We start from the raw sequence: 22,275 nt of genomic DNA, 5'->3' as shown, positions 1-22,275 counted from the left end.
CACATTTATAACGTAACATGGGCATTTCGGCTCATGAACTAGTTGATACCCTGCTTCAGCAAGCTAGCAACAAAGGAGATTGTCTAAAGCAACCTTTCCCAATCCTGGACCTCAGGCCTCCCTGCCCTGCATGTTTTTGACCTGATTGGACCCTTGCCAAGCTCTACAGAAGCCAGCGAAACGACCGAACATGTGGCACCAGGGAAGCTAACTTACCGCTTCAAAGAACGACAAACCAACTCCAATGAACTCATGACTGTCGATAATGCATCAAGTATTTACGAGATGATCGCAAGCTGATAAAAGGAACCATGTTTCCGCCCGGTCTCGAACCGGGGACCTTTCGCGTGTTAGGCGAACGTGATAACCACTACACTACGGAAACTTCTTATAGGCAAACAACAGAAACTCAGTGCACGCACACACACACAAAACGAGGACACACCTTTACAATGTCAAATGGGCATTTTGGCTCATGAACTAGTTGATGTGGTTCATCAACAAGTCAGCAAGCACTGAGATGGTCTAAGGCAGTGGTTCTCAACCCTTGTCCTCAGGCCAGCATGCTTGAGATGTTTTCCTCTTCTAACACACCTGGTTTAAACTAATGAGTCGTTATCAAACTCAGCAAAGACAGATAACGACTCCCTTCATTTGAATCAGGTATGTTGGAAGAGGGAAACATTTCAAACATGCAGGGGCAGGGCAGGGAAGGTGGGACCAGGATGGCGAAGGACTGGTCTAAAGGTCTTAGAAGTAACAAAGGTCCTTGGCCCATGACATGTCAACTCCAATGAATCATGGGACTTCTTGGGACATTGGGACGACATGGGACACAAGCTACTTTGGAGGGGATCGCAATTGAATGAAAACTGAGGAGAGAAGCGGAAGTTTCCGCCCGGTCTCGAACCGGGGACCTTTCGCGTGTAAAGCGAACGTGATAACCACTACACTACGGAAACTGCCAACACCCGAGAGACAGAAACCCAGTGCACTCACAAACACACAGTAACAAGGAAACAGAACAAGGACACACATTTATAACGTAACATGGGCATTTCGGCTCATGAACTAGTTGATACCCTGCTTCAGCAAGCTAGCAACAAAGGAGATTGTCTAAAGCAACCTTTCCCAATCCTGGACCTCAGGCCTCCCTGCCCTGCATGTTTTTGACCTGATTGGACCCTTGCCAAGCTCTACAGAAGCCAGCGAAACGACCGAACATGTGGCACCAGGGAAGCTAACTTACCGCTTCAAAGAACGACAAACCAACTCCAATGAACTCATGACTGTCGATAATGCATCAAGTATTTACGAGATGATCGCAAGCTGATAAAAGGAACCATGTTTCCGCCCGGTCTCGAACCGGGGACCTTTCGCGTGTTAGGCGAACGTGATAACCACTACACTACGGAAACTTCTTATAGGCAAACAACAGAAACTCAGTGCACGCACACACACACAAAACGAGGACACACCTTTACAATGTCAAATGGGCATTTTGGCTCATGAACTAGTTGATGTGGTTCATCAACAAGTCAGCAAGCACTGAGATGGTCTAAGGCAGTGGTTCTCAACCCTTGTTCTCAGGCCAGCATGCTTGAGATGTTTTCCTCTTCTAACACACCTGGTTTAAACTAATGAGTCGTTATCAAACTCAGCAAAGACAGATAACGACTCCCTTCATTTGAATCAGGTATGTTGGAAGAGGGAAACATTTCAAACATGCAGGGGCAGGGCAGGGAAGGTGGGACCAGGATGGCGAAGGACTGGTCTAAAGGTCTTAGAAGTAACAAAGGTCCTTGGCCCATGACATGTCAACTCCAATGAATCATGGGACTTCTTGGGACATTGGGACGACATGGGACACAAGCTACTTTGGAGGGGATCGCAATTGAATGAAAACTGAGGAGAGAAGCGGAAGTTTCCGCCCGGTCTCGAACCGGGGACCTTTCGCGTGTAAAGCGAACGTGATAACCACTACACTACGGAAACTGCCAACACCCGAGAGACAGAAACCCAGTGCACTCACAAACACACAGTAACAAGGAAACAGAACAAGGACACACATTTATAACGTAACATGGGCATTTCGGCTCATGAACTAGTTGATACCCTGCTTCAGCAAGCTAGCAACAAAGGAGATTGTCTAAAGCAACCTTTCCCAATCCTGGACCTCAGGCCTCCCTGCCCTGCATGTTTTTGACCTGATTGGACCCTTGCCAAGCTCTACAGAAGCCAGCGAAACGACCGAACATGTGGCACCAGGGAAGCTAACTTACCGCTTCAAAGAACGACAAACCAACTCCAATGAACTCATGACTGTCGATAATGCATCAAGTATTTACGAGATGATCGCAAGCTGATAAAAGGAACCATGTTTCCGCCCGGTCTCGAACCGGGGACCTTTCGCGTGTTAGGCGAACGTGATAACCACTACACTACGGAAACTTCTTATAGGCAAACAACAGAAACTCAGTGCACGCACACACACGCACACACAAAACGAGGACACACCTTTACAATGTCAAATGGGCATTTTGGCTCATGAACTAGTTGATGTGGTTCATCAACAAGTCAGCAAGCACTGAGATGGTCTAAGGCAGTGGTTCTCAACCCTTGTCCTCAGGCCAGCATGCTTGAGATGTTTTCCTCTTCTAACACACCTGGTTTAAACTAATGAGTCGTTATCAAACTCAGCAAAGACAGATAACGACTCCCTTCATTTGAATCAGGTATGTTGGAAGAGGGAAACATTTCAAACATGCAGGGGCAGGGCAGGGAAGGTGGGACCAGGATGGCGAAGGACTGGTCTAAAGGTCTTAGAAGTAACAAAGGTCCTTGGCCCATGACATGTCAACTCCAATGAATCATGGGACTTCTTGGGACATTGGGACGACATGGGACACAAGCTACTTTGGAGGGGATCGCAATTGAATGAAAACTGAGGAGAGAAGCGGAAGTTTCCGCCCGGTCTCGAACCGGGGACCTTTCGCGTGTAAAGCGAACGTGATAACCACTACACTACGGAAACTGCCAACACCCGAGAGACAGAAACCCAGTGCACTCACAAACACACAGTAACAAGGAAACAGAACAAGGACACACATTTATAACGTAACATGGGCATTTCGGCTCATGAACTAGTTGATACCCTGCTTCAGCAAGCTAGCAACAAAGGAGATTGTCTAAAGCAACCTTTCCCAATCCTGGACCTCAGGCCTCCCTGCCCTGCATGTTTTTGACCTGATTGGACCCTTGCCAAGCTCTACAGAAGCCAGCGAAACGACCGAACATGTGGCACCAGGGAAGCTAACTTACCGCTTCAAAGAACGACAAACCAACTCCAATGAACTCATGACTGTCGATAATGCATCAAGTATTTACGAGATGATCGCAAGCTGATAAAAGGAACCATGTTTCCGCCCGGTCTCGAACCGGGGACCTTTCGCGTGTTAGGCGAACGTGATAACCACTACACTACGGAAACTTCTTATAGGCAAACAACAGAAACTCAGTGCACGCACACACACGCACACACAAAACGAGGACACACCTTTACAATGTCAAATGGGCATTTTGGCTCATGAACTAGTTGATGTGGTTCATCAACAAGTCAGCAAGCACTGAGATGGTCTAAGGCAGTGGTTCTCAACCCTTGTCCTCAGGCCAGCATGCTTGAGATGTTTTCCTCTTCTAACACACCTGGTTTAAACTAATGAGTCGTTATCAAACTCAGCAAAGACAGATAACGACTCCCTTCATTTGAATCAGGTATGTTGGAAGAGGGAAACATTTCAAACATGCAGGGGCAGGGCAGGGAAGGTGGGACCAGGATGGCGAAGGACTGGTCTAAAGGTCTTAGAAGTAACAAAGGTCCTTGGCCCATGACATGTCAACTCCAATGAATCATGGGACTTCTTGGGACATTGGGACGACATGGGACACAAGCTACTTTGGAGGGGATCGCAATTGAATGAAAACTGAGGAGAGAAGCGGAAGTTTCCGCCCGGTCTCGAACCGGGGACCTTTCGCGTGTAAAGCGAACGTGATAACCACTACACTACGGAAACTGCCAACACCCGAGAGACAGAAACCCAGTGCACTCACAAACACACAGTAACAAGGAAACAGAACAAGGACACACATTTATAACGTAACATGGGCATTTCGGCTCATGAACTAGTTGATACCCTGCTTCAGCAAGCTAGCAACAAAGGAGATTGTCTAAAGCAACCTTTCCCAATCCTGGACCTCAGGCCTCCCTGCCCTGCATGTTTTTGACCTGATTGGACCCTTGCCAAGCTCTACAGAAGCCAGCGAAACGACCGAACATGTGGCACCAGGGAAGCTAACTTACCGCTTCAAAGAACGACAAACCAACTCCAATGAACTCATGACTGTCGATAATGCATCAAGTATTTACGAGATGATCGCAAGCTGATAAAAGGAACCATGTTTCCGCCCGGTCTCGAACCGGGGACCTTTCGCGTGTTAGGCGAACGTGATAACCACTACACTACGGAAACTTCTTATAGGCAAACAACAGAAACTCAGTGCACGCACACACACGCACACACAAAACGAGGACACACCTTTACAATGTCAAATGGGCATTTTGGCTCATGAACTAGTTGATGTGGTTCATCAACAAGTCAGCAAGCACTGAGATGGTCTAAGGCAGTGGTTCTCAACCCTTGTCCTCAGGCCAGCATGCTTGAGATGTTTTCCTCTTCTAACACACCTGGTTTAAACTAATGAGTCGTTATCAAACTCAGCAAAGACAGATAACGACTCCCTTCATTTGAATCAGGTATGTTGGAAGAGGGAAACATTTCAAACATGCAGGGGCAGGGCAGGGAAGGTGGGACCAGGATGGCGAAGGACTGGTCTAAAGGTCTTAGAAGTAACAAAGGTCCTTGGCCCATGACATGTCAACTCCAATGAATCATGGGACTTCTTGGGACATTGGGACGACATGGGACACAAGCTACTTTGGAGGGGATCGCAATTGAATGAAAACTGAGGAGAGAAGCGGAAGTTTCCGCCCGGTCTCGAACCGGGGACCTTTCGCGTGTAAAGCGAACGTGATAACCACTACACTACGGAAACTGCCAACACCCGAGAGACAGAAACCCAGTGCACTCACAAACACACAGTAACAAGGAAACAGAACAAGGACACACATTTATAACGTAACATGGGCATTTCGGCTCATGAACTAGTTGATACCCTGCTTCAGCAAGCTAGCAACAAAGGAGATTGTCTAAAGCAACCTTTCCCAATCCTGGACCTCAGGCCTCCCTGCCCTGCATGTTTTTGACCTGATTGGACCCTTGCCAAGCTCTACAGAAGCCAGCGAAACGACCGAACATGTGGCACCAGGGAAGCTAACTTACCGCTTCAAAGAACGACAAACCAACTCCAATGAACTCATGACTGTCGATAATGCATCAAGTATTTACGAGATGATCGCAAGCTGATAAAAGGAACCATGTTTCCGCCCGGTCTCGAACCGGGGACCTTTCGCGTGTTAGGCGAACGTGATAACCACTACACTACGGAAACTTCTTATAGGCAAACAACAGAAACTCAGTGCACGCACACACACGCACACACAAAACGAGGACACACCTTTACAATGTCAAATGGGCATTTTGGCTCATGAACTAGTTGATGTGGTTCATCAACAAGTCAGCAAGCACTGAGATGGTCTAAGGCAGTGGTTCTCAACCCTTGTCCTCAGGCCAGCATGCTTGAGATGTTTTCCTCTTCTAACACACCTGGTTTAAACTAATGAGTCGTTATCAAACTCAGCAAAGACAGATAACGACTCCCTTCATTTGAATCAGGTATGTTGGAAGAGGGAAACATTTCAAACATGCAGGGGCAGGGCAGGGAAGGTGGGACCAGGATGGCGAAGGACTGGTCTAAAGGTCTTAGAAGTAACAAAGGTCCTTGGCCCATGACATGTCAACTCCAATGAATCATGGGACTTCTTGGGACATTGGGACGACATGGGACACAAGCTACTTTGGAGGGGATCGCAATTGAATGAAAACTGAGGAGAGAAGCGGAAGTTTCCGCCCGGTCTCGAACCGGGGACCTTTCGCGTGTAAAGCGAACGTGATAACCACTACACTACGGAAACTGCCAACACCCGAGAGACAGAAACCCAGTGCACTCACAAACACACAGTAACAAGGAAACAGAACAAGGACACACATTTATAACGTAACATGGGCATTTCGGCTCATGAACTAGTTGATACCCTGCTTCAGCAAGCTAGCAACAAAGGAGATTGTCTAAAGCAACCTTTCCCAATCCTGGACCTCAGGCCTCCCTGCCCTGCATGTTTTTGACCTGATTGGACCCTTGCCAAGCTCTACAGAAGCCAGCGAAACGACCGAACATGTGGCACCAGGGAAGCTAACTTACCGCTTCAAAGAACGACAAACCAACTCCAATGAACTCATGACTGTCGATAATGCATCAAGTATTTACGAGATGATCGCAAGCTGATAAAAGGAACCATGTTTCCGCCCGGTCTCGAACCGGGGACATTTCGCGTGTTAGGCGAACGTGATAACCACTACACTACGGAAACTTCTTATAGGCAAACAACAGAAACTCAGTGCACGCACACACACACAAAACGAGGACACACCTTTACAATGTCAAATGGGCATTTTGGCTCATGAACTAGTTGATGTGGTTCATCAACAAGTCAGCAAGCACTGAGATGGTCTAAGGCAGTGGTTCTCAACCCTTGTCCTCAGGCCAGCATGCTTGAGATGTTTTCCTCTTCTAACACACCTGGTTTAAACTAATGAGTCGTTATCAAACTCAGCAAAGACAGATAACGACTCCCTTCATTTGAATCAGGTATGTTGGAAGAGGGAAACATTTCAAACATGCAGGGGCAGGGCAGGGAAGGTGGGACCAGGATGGCGAAGGACTGGTCTAAAGGTCTTAGAAGTAACAAAGGTCCTTGGCCCATGACATGTCAACTCCAATGAATCATGGGACTTCTTGGGACATTGGGACGACATGGGACACAAGCTACTTTGGAGGGGATCGCAATTGAATGAAAACTGAGGAGAGAAGCGGAAGTTTCCGCCCGGTCTCGAACCGGGGACCTTTCGCGTGTAAAGCGAACGTGATAACCACTACACTACGGAAACTGCCAACACCCGAGAGACAGAAACCCAGTGCACTCACAAACACACAGTAACAAGGAAACAGAACAAGGACACACATTTATAACGTAACATGGGCATTTCGGCTCATGAACTAGTTGATACCCTGCTTCAGCAAGCTAGCAACAAAGGAGATTGTCTAAAGCAACCTTTCCCAATCCTGGACCTCAGGCCTCCCTGCCCTGCATGTTTTTGACCTGATTGGACCCTTGCCAAGCTCTACAGAAGCCAGCGAAACGACCGAACATGTGGCACCAGGGAAGCTAACTTACCGCTTCAAAGAACGACAAACCAACTCCAATGAACTCATGACTGTCGATAATGCATCAAGTATTTACGAGATGATCGCAAGCTGATAAAAGGAACCATGTTTCCGCCCGGTCTCGAACCGGGGACATTTCGCGTGTTAGGCGAACGTGATAACCACTACACTACGGAAACTTCTTATAGGCAAACAACAGAAACTCAGTGCACGCACACACACACAAAACGAGGACACACCTTTACAATGTCAAATGGGCATTTTGGCTCATGAACTAGTTGATGTGGTTCATCAACAAGTCAGCAAGCACTGAGATGGTCTAAGGCAGTGGTTCTCAACCCTTGTCCTCAGGCCAGCATGCTTGAGATGTTTTCCTCTTCTAACACACCTGGTTTAAACTAATGAGTCGTTATCAAACTCAGCAAAGACAGATAACGACTCCCTTCATTTGAATCAGGTATGTTGGAAGAGGGAAACATTTCAAACATGCAGGGGCAGGGCAGGGAAGGTGGGACCAGGATGGCGAAGGACTGGTCTAAAGGTCTTAGAAGTAACAAAGGTCCTTGGCCCATGACATGTCAACTCCAATGAATCATGGGACTTCTTGGGACATTGGGACGACATGGGACACAAGCTACTTTGGAGGGGATCGCAATTGAATGAAAACTGAGGAGAGAAGCGGAAGTTTCCGCCCGGTCTCGAACCGGGGACCTTTCGCGTGTAAAGCGAACGTGATAACCACTACACTACGGAAACTGCCAACACCCGAGAGACAGAAACCCAGTGCACTCACAAACACACAGTAACAAGGAAACAGAACAAGGACACACATTTATAACGTAACATGGGCATTTCGGCTCATGAACTAGTTGATACCCTGCTTCAGCAAGCTAGCAACAAAGGAGATTGTCTAAAGCAACCTTTCCCAATCCTGGACCTCAGGCCTCCCTGCCCTGCATGTTTTTGACCTGATTGGACCCTTGCCAAGCTCTACAGAAGCCAGCGAAACGACCGAACATGTGGCACCAGGGAAGCTAACTTACCGCTTCAAAGAACGACAAACCAACTCCAATGAACTCATGACTGTCGATAATGCATCAAGTATTTACGAGATGATCGCAAGCTGATAAAAGGAACCATGTTTCCGCCCGGTCTCGAACCGGGGACCTTTCGCGTGTTAGGCGAACGTGATAACCACTACACTACGGAAACTTCTTATAGGCAAACAACAGAAACTCAGTGCACGCACACACACACAAAACGAGGACACACCTTTACAATGTCAAATGGGCATTTTGGCTCATGAACTAGTTGATGTGGTTCATCAACAAGTCAGCAAGCACTGAGATGGTCTAAGGCAGTGGTTCTCAACCCTTGTCCTCAGGCCAGCATGCTTGAGATGTTTTCCTCTTCTAACACACCTGGTTTAAACTAATGAGTCGTTATCAAACTCAGCAAAGACAGATAACGACTCCCTTCATTTGAATCAGGTATGTTGGAAGAGGGAAACATTTCAAACATGCAGGGGCAGGGCAGGGAAGGTGGGACCAGGATGGCGAAGGACTGGTCTAAAGGTCTTAGAAGTAACAAAGGTCCTTGGCCCATGACATGTCAACTCCAATGAATCATGGGACTTCTTGGGACATTGGGACGACATGGGACACAAGCTACTTTGGAGGGGATCGCAATTGAATGAAAACTGAGGAGAGAAGCGGAAGTTTCCGCCCGGTCTCGAACCGGGGACCTTTCGCGTGTAAAGCGAACGTGATAACCACTACACTACGGAAACTGCCAACACCCGAGAGACAGAAACCCAGTGCACTCACAAACACACAGTAACAAGGAAACAGAACAAGGACACACATTTATAACGTAACATGGGCATTTCGGCTCATGAACTAGTTGATACCCTGCTTCAGCAAGCTAGCAACAAAGGAGATTGTCTAAAGCAACCTTTCCCAATCCTGGACCTCAGGCCTCCCTGCCCTGCATGTTTTTGACCTGATTGGACCCTTGCCAAGCTCTACAGAAGCCAGCGAAACGACCGAACATGTGGCACCAGGGAAGCTAACTTACCGCTTCAAAGAACGACAAACCAACTCCAATGAACTCATGACTGTCGATAATGCATCAAGTATTTACGAGATGATCGCAAGCTGATAAAAGGAACCATGTTTCCGCCCGGTCTCGAACCGGGGACCTTTCGCGTGTTAGGCGAACGTGATAACCACTACACTACGGAAACTTCTTATAGGCAAACAACAGAAACTCAGTGCACGCACACACACACAAAACGAGGACACACCTTTACAATGTCAAATGGGCATTTTGGCTCATGAACTAGTTGATGTGGTTCATCAACAAGTCAGCAAGCACTGAGATGGTCTAAGGCAGTGGTTCTCAACCCTTGTCCTCAGGCCAGCATGCTTGAGATGTTTTCCTCTTCTAACACACCTGGTTTAAACTAATGAGTCGTTATCAAACTCAGCAAAGACAGATAACGACTCCCTTCATTTGAATCAGGTATGTTGGAAGAGGGAAACATTTCAAACATGCAGGGGCAGGGCAGGGAAGGTGGGACCAGGATGGCGAAGGACTGGTCTAAAGGTCTTAGAAGTAACAAAGGTCCTTGGCCCATGACATGTCAACTCCAATGAATCATGGGACTTCTTGGGACATTGGGACGACATGGGACACAAGCTACTTTGGAGGGGATCGCAATTGAATGAAAACTGAGGAGAGAAGCGGAAGTTTCCGCCCGGTCTCGAACCGGGGACCTTTCGCGTGTAAAGCGAACGTGATAACCACTACACTACGGAAACTGCCAACACCCGAGAGACAGAAACCCAGTGCACTCACAAACACACAGTAACAAGGAAACAGAACAAGGACACACATTTATAACGTAACATGGGCATTTCGGCTCATGAACTAGTTGATACCCTGCTTCAGCAAGCTAGCAACAAAGGAGATTGTCTAAAGCAACCTTTCCCAATCCTGGACCTCAGGCCTCCCTGCCCTGCATGTTTTTGACCTGATTGGACCCTTGCCAAGCTCTACAGAAGCCAGCGAAACGACCGAACATGTGGCACCAGGGAAGCTAACTTACCGCTTCAAAGAACGACAAACCAACTCCAATGAACTCATGACTGTCGATAATGCATCAAGTATTTACGAGATGATCGCAAGCTGATAAAAGGAACCATGTTTCCGCCCGGTCTCGAACCGGGGACCTTTCGCGTGTTAGGCGAACGTGATAACCACTACACTACGGAAACTTCTTATAGGCAAACAACAGAAACTCAGTGCACGCACACACACACAAAACGAGGACACACCTTTACAATGTCAAATGGGCATTTTGGCTCATGAACTAGTTGATGTGGTTCATCAACAAGTCAGCAAGCACTGAGATGGTCTAAGGCAGTGGTTCTCAACCCTTGTTCTCAGGCCAGCATGCTTGAGATGTTTTCCTCTTCTAACACACCTGGTTTAAACTAATGAGTCGTTATCAAACTCAGCAAAGACAGATAACGACTCCCTTCATTTGAATCAGGTATGTTGGAAGAGGGAAACATTTCAAACATGCAGGGGCAGGGCAGGGAAGGTGGGACCAGGATGGCGAAGGACTGGTCTAAAGGTCTTAGAAGTAACAAAGGTCCTTGGCCCATGACATGTCAACTCCAATGAATCATGGGACTTCTTGGGACATTGGGACGACATGGGACACAAGCTACTTTGGAGGGGATCGCAATTGAATGAAAACTGAGGAGAGAAGCGGAAGTTTCCGCCCGGTCTCGAACCGGGGACCTTTCGCGTGTAAAGCGAACGTGATAACCACTACACTACGGAAACTGCCAACACCCGAGAGACAGAAACCCAGTGCACTCACAAACACACAGTAACAAGGAAACAGAACAAGGACACACATTTATAACGTAACATGGGCATTTCGGCTCATGAACTAGTTGATACCCTGCTTCAGCAAGCTAGCAACAAAGGAGATTGTCTAAAGCAACCTTTCCCAATCCTGGACCTCAGGCCTCCCTGCCCTGCATGTTTTTGACCTGATTGGACCCTTGCCAAGCTCTACAGAAGCCAGCGAAACGACCGAACATGTGGCACCAGGGAAGCTAACTTACCGCTTCAAAGAACGACAAACCAACTCCAATGAACTCATGACTGTCGATAATGCATCAAGTATTTACGAGATGATCGCAAGCTGATAAAAGGAACCATGTTTCCGCCCGGTCTCGAACCGGGGACCTTTCGCGTGTTAGGCGAACGTGATAACCACTACACTACGGAAACTTCTTATAGGCAAACAACAGAAACTCAGTGCACGCACACACACGCACACACAAAACGAGGACACACCTTTACAATGTCAAATGGGCATTTTGGCTCATGAACTAGTTGATGTGGTTCATCAACAAGTCAGCAAGCACTGAGATGGTCTAAGGCAGTGGTTCTCAACCCTTGTCCTCAGGCCAGCATGCTTGAGATGTTTTCCTCTTCTGACACACCTGGTTTAAACTAATGAGTCGTTATCAAACTCAGCAAAGACAGATAACGACTCCCTTCATTTGAATCAGGTATGTTGGAAGAGGGAAACATTTCAAACATGCAGGGGCAGGGCAGGTGGGACCAGGATGGCGAAGGACTGGTCTAAAGGTCTTAGAAGTAACAAAGGTCCTTGGCCCGTGACATGTCAACTCCAATGAATCATGGGACTTCTTGGGACATTGGGACGACATGGGACACAAGCTACTTTGGAGGGGATCGCAATTGAATGAAAACTGAGGAGAGAAGCGGAAGTTTCCGCCCGGTCTCGAACCGGGGACCTTTCACGTGTAAAGCGAACGTGATAACCACTACACTACGGAAACTGCCAACACCCGAGAGACAGAAACCCAGTGCACTCACAAACACACAGTAACAAGGAAACAGAACAAGGACACACATTTATAACGTAACATGGGCATTTCGGCTCATGAACTAGTTGATACCCTGCTTCAGCAAGCTAGCAACAAAGGAGATTGTCTAAAGCAACCTTTCCCAATCCTGGACCTCAGGCCTCCCTGCCCTGCATGTTTTTGACCTGATTGGACCCTTGCCAAGCTCTACAGAAGCCAGCGAAACGACCGAACATGTGGCACCAGGGAAGCTAACTTACCGCTTCAAAGAACGATAAACCAACTCCAATGAACTCATGACTGTCGATAATGCATCAAGTATTTACGAGATGATCGCAAGCTGATAAAAGGAACCATGTTTCCGCCCGGTCTCGAACCGGGGACCTTTCGCGTGTCAGGCGAACGTGATAACCACTACACTACGGAAACTTCTTATAGGCAAACAACAGAAACTCAGTGCACGCACACACACACAAAACGAGGACACACCTTTACAATGTCAAATGGGCATTTTGGCTCATGAACTAGTTGATGTGGTTCATCAACAAGTCAGCAAGCACTGAGATGGTCTAAGGCAGTGGTTCTCAACCCTTGTCCTCAGGCCAGCATGCTTGAGATGTTTTCCTCTTCTAACACACCTGGTTTAAACTAATGAGTCGTTATCAAACTCAGCAAAGACAGATAACGACTCCCTTCATTTGAATCAGGTATGTTGGAAGAGGGAAACATTTCAAACATGCAGGGGCAGGGCAGGGAAGGTGGGACCAGGATGGCGAAGGACTGGTCTAAAGGTCTTAGAAGTAACAAAGGTCCTTGGCCCATGACATGTCAACTCCAATGAATCATGGGACTTCTTGGGACATTGGGACGACATGGGACACAAGCTACTTTGGAGGGGATCGCAATTGAATGAAAACTGAGGAGAGAAGCGGAAGTTTCCGCCCGGTCTCGAACCGGGGACCTTTCGCGTGTAAAGCGAACGTGATAACCACTACACTACGGAAACTGCCAACACCCGAGAGACAGAAACCCAGTGCACTCACAAACACACAGTAACAAGGAAACAGAACAAGGACACACATTTATAACGTAACATGGGCATTTCGGCTCATGAACTAGTTGATACCCTGCTTCAGCAAGCTAGCAACAAAGGAGATTGTCTAAAGCAACCTTTCCCAATCCTGGACCTCAGGCCTCCCTGCCCTGCATGTTTTTGACCTGATTGGACCCTTGCCAAGCTCTACAGAAGCCAGCGAAACGACCGAACATGTGGCACCAGGGAAGCTAACTTACCGCTTCAAAGAACGACAAACCAACTCCAATGAACTCATGACTGTCGATAATGCATCAAGTATTTACGAGATGATCGCAAGCTGATAAAAGGAACCATGTTTCCGCCCGGTCTCGAACCGGGGACCTTTCGCGTGTTAGGCGAACGTGATAACCACTACACTACGGAAACTTCTTATAGGCAAACAACAGAAACTCAGTGCACGCACACACACGCACACACAAAACGAGGACACACCTTTACAATGTCAAATGGGCATTTTGGCTCATGAACTAGTTGATGTGGTTCATCAACAAGTCAGCAAGCACTGAGATGGTCTAAGGCAGTGGTTCTCAACCCTTGTCCTCAGGCCAGCATGCTTGAGATGTTTTCCTCTTCTGACACACCTGGTTTAAACTAATGAGTCGTTATCAAACTCAGCAAAGACAGATAACGACTCCCTTCATTTGAATCAGGTATGTTGGAAGAGGGAAACATTTCAAACATGCAGGGGCAGGGCAGGTGGGACCAGGATGGCGAACGACTGGTCTAAAGGTCTTAGAAGTAACAAAGGTCCTTGGCCCGTGACATGTGAAGGATTCTAAATCTTTGTGTCTATTCCAATATGTAATGATGGTATTCTATGACACAAATCTGTGTTCTAGAAAGAGTGGTCTGGAGTCGCAGAGGTCCGATAATATCAGCTTTAATGCAGCAGTTGGAAATCAACAAGTACAGAGCTCTGGGGTTGTCTACGTTTCCCTACCCGCAACAGAGTTTGGGCTGGTTCACGAAGTCCAACTGGCTATCTTTCCCTGCCCCAGCATATAATATACAGTGCAATTAAAACAGAAAGATGAAAAGAGGGTTGAGCTTGTTCTCTCGTGCATCAGGGAGTTGTTCTTGCCTCCGCGTCCCACCTGCTCGGGTGCCATCTCCACCCAGATTCAAGGTTGTTTCTGAAAATGAAAAGATAGAGACACAAAGAACAGCCTGCTTCCCACACTCAGTGTGAGACCCAATGTTTAAGCCTGAGCACACTTCTAAGTTTCATAAGTTTAATAAGCACAATGCATAACTTTAATAAGCACAATACATAACTTTAAGACATGCCTCCTTCATAAATCCTGTTGTTATATTCACTCGTGCACAGTGCCCGTGATGCATTCAGTGATTAAAATGCCACACATATTAATAACTGGGATCATAGTTAGTGCCGTGCCTGATATGCAGCTGGTGATTACAGTTCTAGAATATGTGTTGTAATGTATTATACATTCTTTAATCCCTCTTTTGATCTCTGAAAACACCAGAGATCAATCAACATAGCCCGGACCAACCACTGCCTCCTCGTCCTGGTCAGCCAGCCCCAGCAACGGCATTTGGAACCCCTTCGTCGGGTTATCCTCAGCCGAGACAATGATCCTGTTACACAGGGACCTGATACATGGGATACAGCAACAGTCATGTTGATATTGATATAGCACACTCTTAAGTAAAATAGCGGAAACCTTCTTAGTCCAGTACAATTCTAGTGTGGTCAAGCAGTATCACTCTTGGCCTTGTCGTAACCCTCTTTTCCGGACTCTCACATTCGTAGCAATAGCAAAAGGTTCACTGGCCCTTCTCCACCAACTCCTGCAACGTACAACTGGATTCTGGAGCAGCACAACACATGCTCCAGTGGTACCACGTACTTCCTTTCCCCAGCACCCTTAGGGCGTGCAAGGTTCTCTCGATGACCTTGAATGGTCCTGTCCATAAATGTACAACAGGCTTCTCCGAACATCGGATGATGTATTGGGGCAAGTGGGGCAGGGTCTTCAAGGGGAAGGGGGGGGGCAGACCACTCATAGGTCTGATGAGGCATAGGGGCAGATGGGGCAGGGTCTCCAGGGGAATGGGGCCTTAGAACAGGGGTTAGGTAGTCAGACCCGCCGGTCTGACTCGTCCTGAAGCAGAAAAGAGTTACAGTCCCAGCATCACCTTATCTCCCATGATCCATGATCAAGCAGTAACTGAGTCAAATGAGATGCGAACAGTCGAACACCAATGATTAAACACAGATATTGAAATCAAGAACCCATTTAAGGATTTAAAGTGGATATTTTTAAAGTTCAAATAAATCCCTCCTTTCACACCCTTTTAGGGTGTGACAACAAACACAAATAAAAAAATATCCCATTACTGATTACACAATGTTGGCATACAAATCAACAATAATGATGAGACTATGCAGCGTTATGGCCAAGTGGTGAGGACACACTGGACACAGTGGGAAAACCCTAATGATGTTATAGGGGAAAACCCACCGTCACTCCACAGAGTGGACATTCGACATCCATGTATCCACGGCAGACCTGGACATGCTCACAGGCCCCCTTCACCACATACATACAACTTCAGCCAAGCTTTTAGAATTGTAATAAAATAAAATAAATTCGAAACAAATAGAAAAACCAGAAATTAGACAGGATATTTTAAAGATTTCATAAGATCCCTCCTTTCATTGATAACTTTAATCAATACCCAATCTCCTCGTTTGACTCCTCCACTCTTTGGTTTACTGCTTCACCTGGAACAGAATTTAGCAGAAGACATCTCTTTTCTAGTTAGCATTTTTTATAAAATTGGTTAACCATTTGATTCGCCTCTTCATCATGCTATGTGAAAAGTTTAAGTTGTGGTATTACATATGATCTCCAATAAATCAATTCAAATGGTGTTATGCATCTGGTATAGGACTGGGAAAGACTTCAATTCACATAGTAAACATACTGTATCTATAATTACCAGGCAGTATTGACCCTTCAGTTTTCTTATTGTTGAGCAAACACATGTAACAGCATCTAATAAGACCATACATCATCATTTGATATTCAACTCCTATTAGTCATGCCTAGAAATGACAATCTGTTTCTTTGTTCCCTTCTTTAGAAAATCAACTGTTAGTCTAATTTCTTTCACTCCAAAAAACCTTTTCTGTCTTTTAAAACAGTTAAGTTTAAGACCAATATTGTTTTAGATTCTCTATTTTACCAAATCACAGCTCTTTTTATCAAAGATATGATCAAAGCAATTTTCATTATGCCAAACCAGAATCCGTATGCTTCTTAAATGAAATATAAACCAAATCATGTTCTTAATGTAGCTATTAACCAAACATTTTTCCCAACTATATTTTCTATAAAGGTCAGATAGGTAGAACTTCATAACTCGTTTTGCTGCAGTTCAAAACGAGCCAATTAGCTCAAACCATCATAACCACAATTTATCAGACTTGATGAGTCTTCCCAAATTATTTCAGAACTTAATGTTATAATAACCCTCTTCATAATACAACATTATCACAGCCTAACTGTTTATCCCAAACAGTATGCCAGGCTCTGATAAAACTCTCAAATAAAACTTAAAACCAAATTATAATTAAACTCCAAATAAAAGTACATTTATTTATTTTCTCTTTCTCATTTTTAACCAAATTACATCTAATACCTTTATCAAAACTCTTAAAAACCCTATATTTTACTATTTTGACTTAAAATGTTATCCCATATACCTTCAAAGTATATTCGTAGTTTCCTCTTCAAAACATCAGTTTTTAAACCAATCATCTCTTCACATCCACAAAACGTTCTTGTTTTATTTCATAACCTTCCATGATCCTCTCTAAACCAATCCTTTATGTAACTTTCCAATTGCTTCCTCATAATTTTTCACATACATTTCCTCAAACCATTCTTTGACCAACACAGCTGTTTAGCGTTTACCGTCTATTCACTTAATTTTGCTCTAGTATAACTCTTCCAATTGTATTAGAACCAATTTATAAACCAGGGGTATACCCTCTGGGATCAACTTTGTAAGATCTCGACGTAACTGACTCTTTTAGCCCCCACCTTTCTCCAACTCTCCTCGGGATTTCTTTAACTTCTTGGTCAAAGGAAAAAACACACCACACTCCTCTCTATTTTTATTAAACTCAATCTGACTCCACACAAATAGACAGTGTTCAGGGATTCTAACCCTTGGAGAGGACTCTAACCTCCCTCTGGACAAAGACAATGAGTTTAGGGACTCTAACCCCTGGAGAGGACTCTAACCTCCCCTTGGACAAGACAACGAGTTTAGGGACTCTAACCCCTGGAGAGGACTCTAACCTCCCCTTGGACAAGACAACGAATTTAGGGACTCTAACCCCTGGAGAGGACTCTAACCTCCCCTTGGACAAGACAACAAGTTTAGGGACTCTAACCCCTGGAGAGGACTCTAACCTCCCCTTGGACAAGACAACGAATTTAGGGACTCTAACCCCTGGAGAGGACTCTAACCTCCCCTTGGACAAGACAACGAATTTAGGGACTCTAACCCCTGGAGAGGACTCTAACCTCCCCTTGGACAAGGACAACGAGTTTAGGGACTCTAACCCCTGGAGAGGACTCTAACCTCCCCTTGGACAAGACAACGAATTTAGGGACTCTAACCCCTGGAGAGGACTCTAACCTCCCCTTGGACAAGACAACGAATTTAGGGACTCTAACCCCTGGAGAGGACTCTAACCTCCCCTTGGACAAGACAACGAATTTAGGGACTCTAACCCCTGGAGAGGACTCTAACCTCCCCTTGGACAAGGACAACGAGTTTAGGGACTCTAACCCCTGGAGAGGACTCTAACCTCCCCTTGGACAAGGACAACGAGTTTAGGGACTCTAACCCCTGGAGAGGACTCTAACCTCCCCTTGGACAAGACAAAACACAAAAACGGTTGATTTCCCACCACTGTTGGTTTGACTAGGTACGATGAAACATAGTAATCGTCTAAATTTGGTTCTCAGTTCCGAATAGCAGTACTTTGAATTAACAGGTGTCTGCTTACCTTTTTTTTATGTTGAGGCCTCTGACGATTACGTCTGTCTCCTCGCACCGGTGTATGGGTCTCTCCCCCGATCCGTCGGTCGGGCCGGAACCCTCTGGACTCCCTCTTTTCAGCGTCGGGGTCACCAGTTGAAGGATTCTAAATCTTTGTGTCTATTCCAATATGTAATGATGGTATTCTATGACACAAATCTGTGTTCTAGAAAGAGTGGTCTGGAGTCGCAGAGGTCCGATAATATCAGCTTTAATGCAGCAGTTGGAAATCAACAAGTACAGAGCTCTGGGGTTGTCTACGTTTCCCTACCCGCAACAGAGTTTGGGCTGGTTCACGAAGTCCAACTGGCTATCTTTCCCTGCCCCAGCATATAATATACAGTGCAATTAAAACAGAAAGATGAAAAGAGGGTTGAGCTTGTTCTCTCGTGCATCAGGGAGTTGTTCTTGCCTCCGCGTCCCACCTGCTCGGGTGCCATCTCCACCCAGATTCAAGGTTGTTTCTGAAAATGAAAAGATAGAGACACAAAGAACAGCCTGCTTCCCACACTCAGTGTGAGACCCAATGTTTAAGCCTGAGCACACTTCTAAGTTTCATAAGTTTAATAAGCACAATGCATAACTTTAATAAGCACAATACATAACTTTAAGACATGCCTCCTTCATAAATCCTGTTGTTATATTCACTCGTGCACAGTGCCCGTGATGCATTCAGTGATTAAAATGCCACACATATGAATAACTGGGATCATAGTTAGTGCCGTGCCTGATATGCAGCTGGTGATTACAGTTCTAGAATATGTGTTGTAATGTATTATACATTCTTTACATGTCAACTCCAATGAATCATGGGACTTCTTGGGACATTGGGACGACATGGGACACAAGCTACTTTGGAGGGGATCGCAATTGAATGAAAACTGAGGAGAGAAGCGGAAGTTTCCGCCCGGTCTCGAACCGGGGATCTTTCGCGTGTAAAGCGAACGTGATAACCACTACACTACGGAAACTGCCAACACCCGAGAGACAGAAACCCAGTGCACTCACAAACACACAGTAACAAGGAAACAGAACAAGGACACACATTTATAACGTAACATGGGCATTTCGGCTCATGAACTAGTTGATACCCTGCTTCAGCAAGCTAGCAACAAAGGAGATTGTCTAAAGCAACCTTTCCCAATCCTGGACCTCAGGCCTCCCTGCCCTGCATGTTTTTGACCTGATTGGACCCTTGCCAAGCTCTACAGAAGCCAGCGAAACGACCGAACATGTGGCACCAGGGAAGCTAACTTACCGCTTCAAAGAACGACAAACCAACTCCAATGAACTCATGACTGTCGATAATGCATCAAGTATTTACGAGATGATCGCAAGCTGATAAAAGGAACCATGTTTCCGCCCGGTCTCGAACCGGGGACCTTTCGCGTGTTAGGCGAACGTGATAACCACTACACTACGGAAACTTCTTATAGGCAAACAACAGAAACTCAGTGCACGCACACACACGCACACACAAAACGAGGACACACCTTTACAATGTCAAATGGGCATTTTGGCTCATGAACTAGTTGATGTGGTTCATCAACAAGTCAGCAAGCACTGAGATGGTCTAAGGCAGTGGTTCTCAACCCTTGTCCTCAGGCCAGCATGCTTGAGATGTTTTCCTCTTCTGACACACCTGGTTTAAACTAATGAGTCGTTATCAAACTCAGCAAAGACAGATAACGACTCCCTTCATTTGAATCAGGTATGTTGGAAGAGGGAAACATTTCAAACATGCAGGGGCAGGGCAGGTGGGACCAGGATGGCGAACGACTGGTCTAAAGGTCTTAGAAGTAACAAAGGTCCTTGGCCCGTGACATGTCAACTCCAATGAATCATGGGACTTCTTGGGACATTGGGACGACATGGGACACAAGCTACTTTGGAGGGGATCGCAATTGAATGAAAACTGAGGAGAGAAGCGGAAGTTTCCGCCCGGTCTCGAACCGGGGACCTTTCGCGTGTTAGGCGAACGTGATAACCACTACACTACGGAAACTTCTTATAGGCAAACAACAGAAACTCAGTGCACGCACACACACACAAAACGAGGACACACCTTTACAATGTCAAATGGGCATTTTGGCTCATGAACTAGTTGATGTGGTTCATCAACAAGTCAGCAAGCACTGAGATGGTCTAAGGCAGTGGTTCTCAACCCTTGTCCTCAGGCCAGCATGCTTGAGATGTTTTCCTCTTCTAACACACCTGGTTTAAACTAATGAGTCGTTATCAAACTCAGCAAAGACAGATAACGACTCCCTTCATTTGAATCAGGTATGTTGGAAGAGGGAAACATTTCAAACATGCAGGGGCAGGGCAGGGAAGGTGGGACCAGGATGGCGAAGGACTGGTCTAAAGGTCTTAGAAGTAACAAAGGTCCTTGGCCCATGACATGTCAACTCCAATGAATCATGGGACTTCTTGGGACATTGGGACGACATGGGACACAAGCTACTTTGGAGGGGATCGCAATTGAATGAAAACTGAGGAGAGAAGCGGAAGTTTCCGCCCGGTCTCGAACCGGGGACCTTTCGCGTGTAAAGCGAACGTGATAACCACTACACTACGGAAACTGCCAACACCCGAGAGACAGAAACCCAGTGCACTCACAAACACACAGTAACAAGGAAACAGAACAAGGACACACATTTATAACGTAACATGGGCATTTCGGCTCATGAACTAGTTGATACCCTGCTTCAGCAAGCTAGCAACAAAGGAGATTGTCTAAAGCAACCTTTCCCAATCCTGGACCTCAGGCCTCCCTGCCCTGCATGTTTTTGACCTGATTGGACCCTTGCCAAGCTCTACAGAAGCCAGCGAAACGACCGAACATGTGGCACCAGGGAAGCTAACTTACCGCTTCAAAGAACGACAAACCAACTCCAATGAACTCATGACTGTCGATAATGCATCAAGTATTTACGAGATGATCGCAAGCTGATAAAAGGAACCATGTTTCCGCCCGGTCTCGAACCGGGGACCTTTCGCGTGTTAGGCGAACGTGATAACCACTACACTACGGAAACTTCTTATAGGCAAACAACAGAAACTCAGTGCACGCACACACACACAAAACGAGGACACACCTTTACAATGTCAAATGGGCATTTTGGCTCATGAACTAGTTGATGTGGTTCATCAACAAGTCAGCAAGCACTGAGATGGTCTAAGGCAGTGGTTCTCAACCCTTGTCCTCAGGCCAGCATGCTTGAGATGTTTTCCTCTTCTAACACACCTGGTTTAAACTAATGAGTCGTTATCAAACTCAGCAAAGACAGATAACGACTCCCTTCATTTGAATCAGGTATGTTGGAAGAGGGAAACATTTCAAACATGCAGGGGCAGGGCAGGGAAGGTGGGACCAGGATGGCGAAGGACTGGTCTAAAGGTCTTAGAAGTAACAAAGGTCCTTGGCCCATGACATGTCAACTCCAATGAATCATGGGACTTCTTGGGACATTGGGACGACATGGGACACAAGCTACTTTGGAGGGGATCGCAATTGAATGAAAACTGAGGAGAGAAGCGGAAGTTTCCGCCCGGTCTCGAACCGGGGACCTTTCGCGTGTAAAGCGAACGTGATAACCACTACACTACGGAAACTGCCAACACCCGAGAGACAGAAACCCAGTGCACTCACAAACACACAGTAACAAGGAAACAGAACAAGGACACACATTTATAACGTAACATGGGCATTTCGGCTCA

At 46.3% G+C, this 22,275-nt stretch overlaps 33 non-coding genes across 33 annotated transcripts; all 33 read right to left on the bottom strand.

The window, feature by feature from the left end:
- Positions 1 to 312: 312 nt before the first annotated feature.
- trnav-aac (transfer RNA valine (anticodon AAC)) lies at positions 313 to 385 on the bottom strand. Its single transcript has one exon. It is a non-coding gene; the product is annotated as a tRNA-Val (tRNA).
- A 504-nt stretch (positions 386 to 889) lies between these two features.
- On the bottom strand, positions 890 to 962 carry trnav-uac (transfer RNA valine (anticodon UAC)). Its single transcript has one exon. It is a non-coding gene; the product is annotated as a tRNA-Val (tRNA).
- Positions 963 to 1,345: 383 nt separating this feature from the next.
- Positions 1,346 to 1,418, bottom strand: trnav-aac (transfer RNA valine (anticodon AAC)). Its single transcript has one exon. It is a non-coding gene; the product is annotated as a tRNA-Val (tRNA).
- A 504-nt stretch (positions 1,419 to 1,922) lies between these two features.
- Positions 1,923 to 1,995, bottom strand: trnav-uac (transfer RNA valine (anticodon UAC)). The gene has a single exon. It is a non-coding gene; the product is annotated as a tRNA-Val (tRNA).
- A 383-nt stretch (positions 1,996 to 2,378) lies between these two features.
- trnav-aac (transfer RNA valine (anticodon AAC)) lies at positions 2,379 to 2,451 on the bottom strand. Its single transcript has one exon. It is a non-coding gene; the product is annotated as a tRNA-Val (tRNA).
- A 510-nt stretch (positions 2,452 to 2,961) lies between these two features.
- On the bottom strand, positions 2,962 to 3,034 carry trnav-uac (transfer RNA valine (anticodon UAC)). The gene has a single exon. It is a non-coding gene; the product is annotated as a tRNA-Val (tRNA).
- Positions 3,035 to 3,417: 383 nt separating this feature from the next.
- trnav-aac (transfer RNA valine (anticodon AAC)) lies at positions 3,418 to 3,490 on the bottom strand. The gene has a single exon. It is a non-coding gene; the product is annotated as a tRNA-Val (tRNA).
- A 510-nt stretch (positions 3,491 to 4,000) lies between these two features.
- trnav-uac (transfer RNA valine (anticodon UAC)) lies at positions 4,001 to 4,073 on the bottom strand. Its single transcript has one exon. It is a non-coding gene; the product is annotated as a tRNA-Val (tRNA).
- A 383-nt stretch (positions 4,074 to 4,456) lies between these two features.
- Positions 4,457 to 4,529, bottom strand: trnav-aac (transfer RNA valine (anticodon AAC)). The gene has a single exon. It is a non-coding gene; the product is annotated as a tRNA-Val (tRNA).
- Positions 4,530 to 5,039: 510 nt separating this feature from the next.
- On the bottom strand, positions 5,040 to 5,112 carry trnav-uac (transfer RNA valine (anticodon UAC)). Its single transcript has one exon. It is a non-coding gene; the product is annotated as a tRNA-Val (tRNA).
- A 383-nt stretch (positions 5,113 to 5,495) lies between these two features.
- Positions 5,496 to 5,568, bottom strand: trnav-aac (transfer RNA valine (anticodon AAC)). Its single transcript has one exon. It is a non-coding gene; the product is annotated as a tRNA-Val (tRNA).
- Positions 5,569 to 6,078: 510 nt separating this feature from the next.
- trnav-uac (transfer RNA valine (anticodon UAC)) lies at positions 6,079 to 6,151 on the bottom strand. The gene has a single exon. It is a non-coding gene; the product is annotated as a tRNA-Val (tRNA).
- A 383-nt stretch (positions 6,152 to 6,534) lies between these two features.
- trnav-aac (transfer RNA valine (anticodon AAC)) lies at positions 6,535 to 6,607 on the bottom strand. The gene has a single exon. It is a non-coding gene; the product is annotated as a tRNA-Val (tRNA).
- Positions 6,608 to 7,111: 504 nt separating this feature from the next.
- trnav-uac (transfer RNA valine (anticodon UAC)) lies at positions 7,112 to 7,184 on the bottom strand. Its single transcript has one exon. It is a non-coding gene; the product is annotated as a tRNA-Val (tRNA).
- Positions 7,185 to 7,567: 383 nt separating this feature from the next.
- On the bottom strand, positions 7,568 to 7,640 carry trnav-aac (transfer RNA valine (anticodon AAC)). Its single transcript has one exon. It is a non-coding gene; the product is annotated as a tRNA-Val (tRNA).
- Positions 7,641 to 8,144: 504 nt separating this feature from the next.
- trnav-uac (transfer RNA valine (anticodon UAC)) lies at positions 8,145 to 8,217 on the bottom strand. The gene has a single exon. It is a non-coding gene; the product is annotated as a tRNA-Val (tRNA).
- Positions 8,218 to 8,600: 383 nt separating this feature from the next.
- Positions 8,601 to 8,673, bottom strand: trnav-aac (transfer RNA valine (anticodon AAC)). The gene has a single exon. It is a non-coding gene; the product is annotated as a tRNA-Val (tRNA).
- A 504-nt stretch (positions 8,674 to 9,177) lies between these two features.
- trnav-uac (transfer RNA valine (anticodon UAC)) lies at positions 9,178 to 9,250 on the bottom strand. The gene has a single exon. It is a non-coding gene; the product is annotated as a tRNA-Val (tRNA).
- A 383-nt stretch (positions 9,251 to 9,633) lies between these two features.
- On the bottom strand, positions 9,634 to 9,706 carry trnav-aac (transfer RNA valine (anticodon AAC)). The gene has a single exon. It is a non-coding gene; the product is annotated as a tRNA-Val (tRNA).
- A 504-nt stretch (positions 9,707 to 10,210) lies between these two features.
- On the bottom strand, positions 10,211 to 10,283 carry trnav-uac (transfer RNA valine (anticodon UAC)). The gene has a single exon. It is a non-coding gene; the product is annotated as a tRNA-Val (tRNA).
- Positions 10,284 to 10,666: 383 nt separating this feature from the next.
- trnav-aac (transfer RNA valine (anticodon AAC)) lies at positions 10,667 to 10,739 on the bottom strand. The gene has a single exon. It is a non-coding gene; the product is annotated as a tRNA-Val (tRNA).
- A 504-nt stretch (positions 10,740 to 11,243) lies between these two features.
- On the bottom strand, positions 11,244 to 11,316 carry trnav-uac (transfer RNA valine (anticodon UAC)). The gene has a single exon. It is a non-coding gene; the product is annotated as a tRNA-Val (tRNA).
- Positions 11,317 to 11,699: 383 nt separating this feature from the next.
- trnav-aac (transfer RNA valine (anticodon AAC)) lies at positions 11,700 to 11,772 on the bottom strand. The gene has a single exon. It is a non-coding gene; the product is annotated as a tRNA-Val (tRNA).
- Positions 11,773 to 12,277: 505 nt separating this feature from the next.
- Positions 12,278 to 12,350, bottom strand: trnav-uac (transfer RNA valine (anticodon UAC)). The gene has a single exon. It is a non-coding gene; the product is annotated as a tRNA-Val (tRNA).
- Positions 12,351 to 12,733: 383 nt separating this feature from the next.
- trnav-gac (transfer RNA valine (anticodon GAC)) lies at positions 12,734 to 12,806 on the bottom strand. The gene has a single exon. It is a non-coding gene; the product is annotated as a tRNA-Val (tRNA).
- A 504-nt stretch (positions 12,807 to 13,310) lies between these two features.
- On the bottom strand, positions 13,311 to 13,383 carry trnav-uac (transfer RNA valine (anticodon UAC)). Its single transcript has one exon. It is a non-coding gene; the product is annotated as a tRNA-Val (tRNA).
- A 383-nt stretch (positions 13,384 to 13,766) lies between these two features.
- Positions 13,767 to 13,839, bottom strand: trnav-aac (transfer RNA valine (anticodon AAC)). Its single transcript has one exon. It is a non-coding gene; the product is annotated as a tRNA-Val (tRNA).
- Positions 13,840 to 19,453: 5,614 nt separating this feature from the next.
- Positions 19,454 to 19,526, bottom strand: trnav-uac (transfer RNA valine (anticodon UAC)). The gene has a single exon. It is a non-coding gene; the product is annotated as a tRNA-Val (tRNA).
- Positions 19,527 to 19,909: 383 nt separating this feature from the next.
- trnav-aac (transfer RNA valine (anticodon AAC)) lies at positions 19,910 to 19,982 on the bottom strand. The gene has a single exon. It is a non-coding gene; the product is annotated as a tRNA-Val (tRNA).
- A 505-nt stretch (positions 19,983 to 20,487) lies between these two features.
- On the bottom strand, positions 20,488 to 20,560 carry trnav-aac (transfer RNA valine (anticodon AAC)). Its single transcript has one exon. It is a non-coding gene; the product is annotated as a tRNA-Val (tRNA).
- A 504-nt stretch (positions 20,561 to 21,064) lies between these two features.
- Positions 21,065 to 21,137, bottom strand: trnav-uac (transfer RNA valine (anticodon UAC)). The gene has a single exon. It is a non-coding gene; the product is annotated as a tRNA-Val (tRNA).
- Positions 21,138 to 21,520: 383 nt separating this feature from the next.
- Positions 21,521 to 21,593, bottom strand: trnav-aac (transfer RNA valine (anticodon AAC)). Its single transcript has one exon. It is a non-coding gene; the product is annotated as a tRNA-Val (tRNA).
- A 504-nt stretch (positions 21,594 to 22,097) lies between these two features.
- Positions 22,098 to 22,170, bottom strand: trnav-uac (transfer RNA valine (anticodon UAC)). Its single transcript has one exon. It is a non-coding gene; the product is annotated as a tRNA-Val (tRNA).
- Positions 22,171 to 22,275: the final 105 nt, after the last annotated feature.

The sequence above is a fragment of the Osmerus mordax genome, chromosome 1, assembly GCF_038355195.1.
Source record: "Osmerus mordax isolate fOsmMor3 chromosome 1, fOsmMor3.pri, whole genome shotgun sequence".
Lineage (NCBI taxonomy): Eukaryota > Metazoa > Chordata > Actinopteri > Osmeriformes > Osmeridae > Osmerus > Osmerus mordax.
Note: the sequence above shows the minus strand (reverse complement) of the source record. Positions and strands in the feature narration are given on the sequence as shown.